The 7,712-nt window shown below is 45.6% G+C and overlaps 1 pseudogene; it reads right to left on the reverse strand.

Moving 5' to 3' along the window:
* Positions 1–815: 815 nt before the first annotated feature.
* Positions 816–6,846, reverse strand: LOC105542596 (annotated as a pseudogene).
* Positions 6,847–7,712: the final 866 nt, after the last annotated feature.

Below are 7,712 nucleotides of genomic sequence, written 5' to 3' on the forward strand. Positions count from 1 at the left end.
GAACTAAGGAGGTGGAGGCTGTAGTGAGCCGAGATCATGCCACTACACTATAGCCTGGGTGACATAGCAAGACTCCATCTCAAAAAATAAATAAATAAATAATAATCTGGGCTGTGAGCAATGGCTCACACCTGAAATCCCAGCACTTTGTGGGGCTGAGGAAGGAGGATTGCTGGAGCCCAGGAGTTTGAGACCAGCCTGGGCAATGTGGTAGGAGGTGGTCTTTTCAACAAATTTTTTAAAACATTAGCCAGATGTGGTGGCACGCCTTACGGGCAAGAGGGGTGAGATTGCCCTAAAGCCTCCTCTCCCTGCAGGAGGAGAAGAACCCCAACACGGAGTTCTACTTGAAGAACCCGGTGCTGACCGCGCTGAACCTCTTCTTTGCGGGCACCGAGACCGTCAGCACCACCCTGCGCTACGGCTTCCTGCTGCTCATGAAGCACCCAGAGGTGGAGGGTAAGGCTGGAGGGGGACGGAAGAGGAGGTCCGCAGACCCTCAAAACTCCCCTGAGCCTGGTGCAATGTCCCCACCTCAGGGTCCTTGAGGAGACCCTGAGACGTGCCTTGCTGTCCAGAGACAGGACAATATTCAGCTGACAGGAATCAGCTGAGTCTCACTAGCTATTAAAATACTGAAAATGTCTGTAGTGATTGGTCAGTCACTCCCGTCCCAAGCCCACTGAGTGCCCACTGCCCACTCCTCTGGATCATCCCCTAAGTTCCTCTCTGTGCCTCCCCCGTGATTCTGGCATAACCTGGTTAACAGGACCCTGCTCCAACAATGCAAATGGCTGATGTCTGTTATGAATGGTCTACCTCCGTGTCATTGGTGGAGCTGCATTCTTCACCGCTTCCTCCTTGTCCCGCAGGTGGCACTCAGCGGCCACGAGGCAGAGTTCATAGTCAGGGGGATGTTACCAAAGCCTGAGAGCTTGGGGGTGACATCGATGTCCGCAGGCGGCACCAGCGAGCGTAGAGAGAAGTTCTGCAGGATGGAGGTGAAGTAGAGAAAGAGTTCCATGCGGGCCATGGCCTCGCCCAGGCAGATGCGCTTTCCTGCAGGCACAGGGGAGGACAGAAGGAAGGGTCGCACCTGCACAGGTCATGGAGTGTCGGGGGTGTCTGGACTGACCACCCCACTGAGCCTCAGCTGCCTCATCAGCACCTCAGGGCTCATGACTGTGCCTGCTTTATAAAGGGGTGTTACACAGGCTTAGTGGGTGTCTATAGTTAGGCTCAGCTAGGACCTGCTACTTCTCTGATGGCTCTGATTCCATCCCATTCCAAGAGGGAATGGTTCTATAGGATCCATGAGTTTCAAGGTTGTGTTCATTTCAGTTCCTCAAGGGTTTGTCAAATGCCTATTACATGCCAGACACTGGTGAGAAAAAAAGTGAAACTCACCGTTAATAACACCTACTGTTTGTAAGCCGCTCTTCCAATCGTTTGGAGGGATGAATCCCTGTTTCACAGACGGTGGCTGAAGTGACTCACCCAAGGCCTCACCATTTCTAAAAGGTGGAGTGGAGTCCAGGTTCCCAACCGCTGCCCTGACTCCAGGATCCAAACAACATACACTTTTGTTGTTGTTTTTTGTTTGCTTGAGACGGGGTCTCACTCTGTCTCCCAGGCTGGAGTGCAGTGGCATGATCTCGGTTCACTGCAACCTCATCTCCCGGGTTCAAGTGATTTTTGTGCCTCAGCCTCCCGAGTAGCTGGGATTAGAGGCGCATGCCACCATGCCTGGCTAATTTTTGTATTTTTAGTAGCGATAGGGTTTCACCATGTTGGCCAGGCTGGTCTCGAACTCCTGGCCTCAAGTGCTCTACCTGTCTCGGCCTCCCAAAGTGCTGGGATTACAGGTGTGAGCCATTGTGCCCCACCAACATACACTTAAATTGTTGCCGCATAAAGATTTTTTGCCATGAGTAGGCAAATGACTGTCTGTTGGGCAAATTTGCCCTGCTGCTTGTGTTCATACAGCCTGCAAACTAGGAATGCTTTTGGCATTTTAAAATGGTTGGGGAAAAAAGACTCTTTTGTGATATATGAAGATAAAACAAAATTCAAATTTCATTGTCCGTAAACAGTTTTTCAGGCTCACACACATGCTCATTCATTTACATATTGTCTATGGCTGCTTTTGTAGATCAATGGCAAAGGTTCAGAGGCTATCTGCCTGGAAACATAGAAAATATATCTTATTTTCTCCTTAACAGCCAGTTGGTTTATGCCCTGTTTAGTGCTATTGCCATCCTAACTTTTTTTCTAATTATCAGGGATAATCGTTCCAATATTTACTAATTCTGGGATTCTAAAACTTTATGGTTCTAAGATATAACCTTCAAATTCACATTATGACTTTGACCTCAAATACAGACCAGTGGCTGAGGGGTGGATTTAGCACATGCCTGGGGGGAGTCAGACCAGAGAAACCTACCAGAGGAAAAAGACACAAAGGCTCCATTCTTCTTGAAGCGGCCCAGCTCATCCGGAAAGTGCTGGGGATAGAAGGCTTCTGGGTAGCGGAAGTATTTGGGGTCTTTGAGGACAGAGCCAAGCAGGGGAAATACGTCTGTGCCCTGGGGTGAAAATGGGGGCAGTTAGGAGAAATCAGTGTTGGACTACAGGAGTAGGGAACCAGGGGGAGAGACGAGTGCAGTGGAAGGGAGGCAATGAGGGTGCAACCCCACCTCGGGCAGAAGGTGACCTCGAAACTGAATGTCCCGGATGACGTTGTGGGGGACACCCATGGGCACGATGTCTACCAGTCTCTGTATCTCTGTATTTCATGGATGACGGCATCTGTGTAGGGCATCTTGACCCGGTCATCCACACTTGGGAGCCAGTGTGGTCCAATCACCTGGTTAATCTCTTTGTGGATCTTAGCTGGAAGGGGCCAGAAAATATAGCGGAGAATGGCGCACACACACAAATAAAAGGGTGTTTTTGTCAGGGAAGCCAGGGCAAACCATGCATTCCAAGCTCCAGCAGGAAGAGATCTCAGATGCAAGCCATGCATGTTTGGTTGCTTCTTTTATTTTTTCTTTTTTTTTTTTGAACAGCCTGTCACCCAGGCTGGAGTGCAATGGCACAATCTCGGCTCACTGCAACCGCCGCCTTCCAGGTTCAAGTGATTCTCCTGCCTCAGCCTCCTGAGTAACTGGGATTACAGGCACCTGCCATCCGCCCGGCTAATTTTTGTATTTGTAATACAGATGGAGTTTTACCATGTTGGTCAAGCTGGTCTCGAACTCCTGACCTCATGATCCACCCACCTCAGCCTCCCAAAGTGCTGGGATCACAGGCATGAGCCAAGGCACCTGGCCTGTTTCGTCACTTCTTTAACTTAACAACTGACACACTGGTGGTGCTCAATTATTCGTCAGACATCGGGAAACAGGCAGCTTGGAGTCTGGAATGCTGCCAGGACAATTGGTCTTTACTCAAAAGCATCAAAAAACCATGGTCCCAGCTTGGTTTTCATACACGGGTATTTTACAGAATGGGAAAGAGGCATGCTGGGTGACTAGGACAGGATTGACACAAATGGCAAGTGGTTACGTGACTGATTAAGATCACCACTGGTGGAGTTACTCCTCTTTGCGTTTTAGGGATGAGCGACTTCACCTTCTGAACTTGGGTTTCATCATCTTCAAAATGAGTGTGATGGTTGGACAAGGTCATAGAGTTGTAAACATTACATAAATCTGGTGTACAAGGAACTAGGACAGTGCTTGGCACATGGAAGCATCCAATAAATATTTGATTTTCTTTTTTTCTTTTTTTTTTTTTTTCAAGATGGAGTCTCGCTGTGTCCCCTAGGCTGGAGTGTGGTGGTGCAATCTTGCCTCACTGCAACCTCTGCCTCCTGGGATCAAATGATTCTCGTGTGTCAGCCTCCCAAGTAGCTGGGATTACGGGTGTGCACTATCACACCTGGCTAATTTTTGCATTTTTAGTAGAGACAGGGTTTCACCATGTTGGCCAGGCTGGTCTTGAAGTCCTGGCCTCAAGCGATTTGCCCATCTCTGCCTCCCGAAGTGCTGGGATTACAGGGGTGAGCCACCGCACCCAGCCTGATTATTTAGACCCGTGAAAGACAACTCAGACAATGGAGGTAAGACTAGAAACGTTTGAGTGGAAGTGTGTTAGTGTCTCTCATCTGCACCAGGAGAAATCCTTTGGCTTGTTTTGAATTGTATTATTAAGGAGAGGGGCCAAAATTGGGAATTTTCCTTAAGCAAGTAATGAGTTTCTCATTACTAAAGTTACTCAAATGGACCAGATCATAATTTATTGGAGACGGATTCTACTTAACTTTGGCAGGGTGGTTGGCTCAATAATGGCCATCGGAGATAACCACCTCCAAGTCTCTAAAACCTAATGCCTGGAAGGCTGTGTATATAAGGGTAACAAAAAGACAAGAGACTTTGAAAATGCCAGTAAATTAAGAATCTTGAGACCAAAAGATTAGCCTGGGTTGCCTAGATTTGCCCTCAATATAATATTGTGTATCTGTATAAGAGAGAGGCAGGAGAATCTGAGTTAGAAAAAAAAAGATGTCAGGTTGGGAGCAGTGGCTCACACCTGTAATCCCAGCATTTTGGGAGGCCAAGGCGGGTGGATGACCTGAGGTCAAGAGTTTGAGACCAGCCTGGCCAACATGGTGAAGGCCTGTCTCTACTAAAAGTACAAAATTAGCTGGGTGTGGTGGCACACACCTGTAATCCCAGCTACTCAGGAGGCTGAGGCAAGAGAAGAATCGCTTGAACCCAGGAGGCAGAGGTTGCGTGAGCTGAGATCACGCCACTGCACCGCAGCCTGGGCAACAGAGAAAGACTCTGTCTCCAAAAAAAAAAAAGAAAAATAATATAAAAAAATATAAAATGTTGGCCAGGCTGCTCTCAAACTTCTGATCTCAGTTGATACACCCACCTCGGCCTCCCAAAGTGCTGGGATTACAGGACTGAGCCACAGCGCCTGGCCTATTGTCTTATTTTCTCATTGGCTTTATTGTCTATTGTATATGGAGACAAGAGGTGGGTAAACCAAGCATGTCTAAGAGAGAACACAGTCAGAACAAAGGTCCTGCGGCAGGAACGTGCCTGGTGTGTTAGAGGAACAGCAAGGCAGAAGCCAGGGTGGATGGGATGGAGTGAACAACAGGGAGGATGGAAGGAGAAGAATGTAGGATGCCTTGTAAGTTTTGAACATGTAGGGACAGTAGGATATAGAATTTAAATTTCCAAGGGCAAAGATTCAATAATATAAAAATATAAATATGCAAATGCATAAAACTCTAAGAAATGATGATATGGAAGTATTAACCTTCTAAATTTCTAAAGAGATATAGAAATAGAGATATATCTCTATACAAATTCAGAAGGTTAACACTTCTGCATCATCATTTCTTAGAGTTTTATACATTTGTAAATTTATATTTTTATGTTATTGAACCTTTGACCTTGGAAATTTAAATTCTATACCCTACTGTCCCTACACATTCAAGTCTTTTAATTTTAACTTAAATGTTTAAAGTCTTACATTTAAAAACTTTAAATTTCTAAGTTTTTGAGATTCTAAGATTCAAAACTACAGTTGTAACTCTCTGGCATGTATAAGGTGGAAGATTTTAAGTTTCCAAGTTCCTAAATTTTCCAAACTCCTGAAATTTCTAGATTCAAAGTCTGTTTTAAAGTTGTAACAGTTTATACTTTTACAGTTTCTATACTCATCTACAGATAAAAGTAAACGCTGTGAAATAATGCTAGTTTTTTTATGTTTCGTTTTGTTTTGTTTTGCCCTCAATGTTTGCAGATTGGTGGAAAGTTGCAGGGACTAGAGATTGAGAAGATGAGAGGGAAGGACCAGTGGAAGAAGAGGAGGTACCTGGTGCGTCCTGATGAGAAAGCAGTCAATGAAGTCCCGAGGGTTTTGGGGGTTAAAGGATGCTTCGTTGATCTTGACCCTGGAGGCAATGAAGTCCTTGAGCTCTTCTATCAAGTAGTAGACGTGATTGTGTCTTCCTGACAAATACGGCATGATTCCAGAGTACATGTCATATAGCTGTGGGAATAGGCAAAAGGGCTTTGTCAGTGATGGGTGCCAGGGGCTAGGTTGGGTTGAGTCTGGAGTTGGACAGCTGGGCTCAAAATCTAGTGCTAAGTCTGAAAATCAGGTAGGCCCTTTTGCTTCCCAGAAGTTGAGTCCTATTGAGACGGTAGTTCCCCCTTCACCTTGGTTTTGCCTTCCACCATTTCAGTTATGTGTGCAGTCAATGGCAGTCTAAAAATATTACATATAATAAGATATCTTGAGAGAGAAAGAGTACATTCACATAACTGTTGTTAGAATATATTGTTATAATTGTTATATTTTATTACTTATGAATGCCAGTCTCTTACTGCACTCAATTTATACATTGAATTTTATCATGATATGTATATACCAGAAAAACTTAGTATCTATAGAATGGGTCCTATGCATGGCTTGAGGCATCCATGGGGATCTTGTACATATCCCCCAGCAATGAGCGGAAACTACTGTACTCACCTCCCAGGTATCTAGAGAGGATCAAGTGGGGTATAGGAAGGTGCTTAGTTAACTGGGGTTGGTGCGTGGACAGAGAGGTGGCTGGGTGGGCACCTGCGCCCAGGGAGTGCTCATCTCAATGAAACTCTCATTGATCAACCGCAGCAGATTCAGGAACTGTTTGTCCTCATAGTCGAAGCAACTTCCAAAGACAACAGAACTGATGATGTTGGAAACGCTGCAGCTTAGCAGGAAGGTGGGGTCGATGGGGGCACCTGGGCAGTGGAAATTGTTTATGTTGGAGGCCATGGTCATGAATATGGGGTGTGGAGTCACCGTGATGCATCTGAGTCCCAGCTCTACTACTTAATTACATGTGCGAGCCACTTCATTTTTGTGTTTTGGGTCTAGATTGTCCAATTGGCAAATTGGTTTGGGAACCATTTCATTGATTCACGAGGATTCAATATCATTATCCGTATAAAATAATTAGCACAATGCCTGGCATACAGTAAGCACTCAAGAAAAGCTAGTTGAGCTTAATCATTATTTTGTATTATTACTTAAATGTGTTGATGTTAGAGACTCACATATTTGGGGAAAAATAGGATAAGGGACACATTATAAAAGTTCCTGAATTCTGTCTAGCTCTACCGATGATTCCATTTGGGCAATTAAAAAAATCCTTCCTGGTCCGGCATGCTGGCTCATGCCTAGTAATCCCAGTACTTTGTGAGGCCGAGGCAGGCAGATCACGAGGTCAGGAGTTGGAGACCAGCCTGGCCAACATGGCGAAACCCTGTCTCTACTAAAAATACAAAAATTAGCCAGATGTGGTGGCAGGCGCCTGTAATGCCAGCTACTCAGGAGGCTGAGGCAGGAGAATCACTTGAACCTGGGAGGTGGAGGTTGCAGTGAGCCGAGGTCGTGCCATTGTACTCCAGCCTGGGTGACAAGAGCAAGACTCTGTCTCAAAACAAAACAAAACAAAACAAAATTCTTCCCTTGCCCTCACCTACACCTTCTGTAAAGCAAGATCAGTAGATATGGGAAGAATTTCTCTAGAATAATGCACATATTCACAGATACACAATTTTATGAATAATGTCTGGGGTACATGGGCATTTGAAGTTTTTATATAGACCTGTTAATCACCCATGTAGACCAGGCAAGGC

The sequence above is a fragment of the Mandrillus leucophaeus genome, unplaced genomic scaffold (assembly GCF_000951045.1).
Source record: "Mandrillus leucophaeus isolate KB7577 unplaced genomic scaffold, Mleu.le_1.0 Scaffold106, whole genome shotgun sequence".
Lineage (NCBI taxonomy): Eukaryota > Metazoa > Chordata > Mammalia > Primates > Cercopithecidae > Mandrillus > Mandrillus leucophaeus.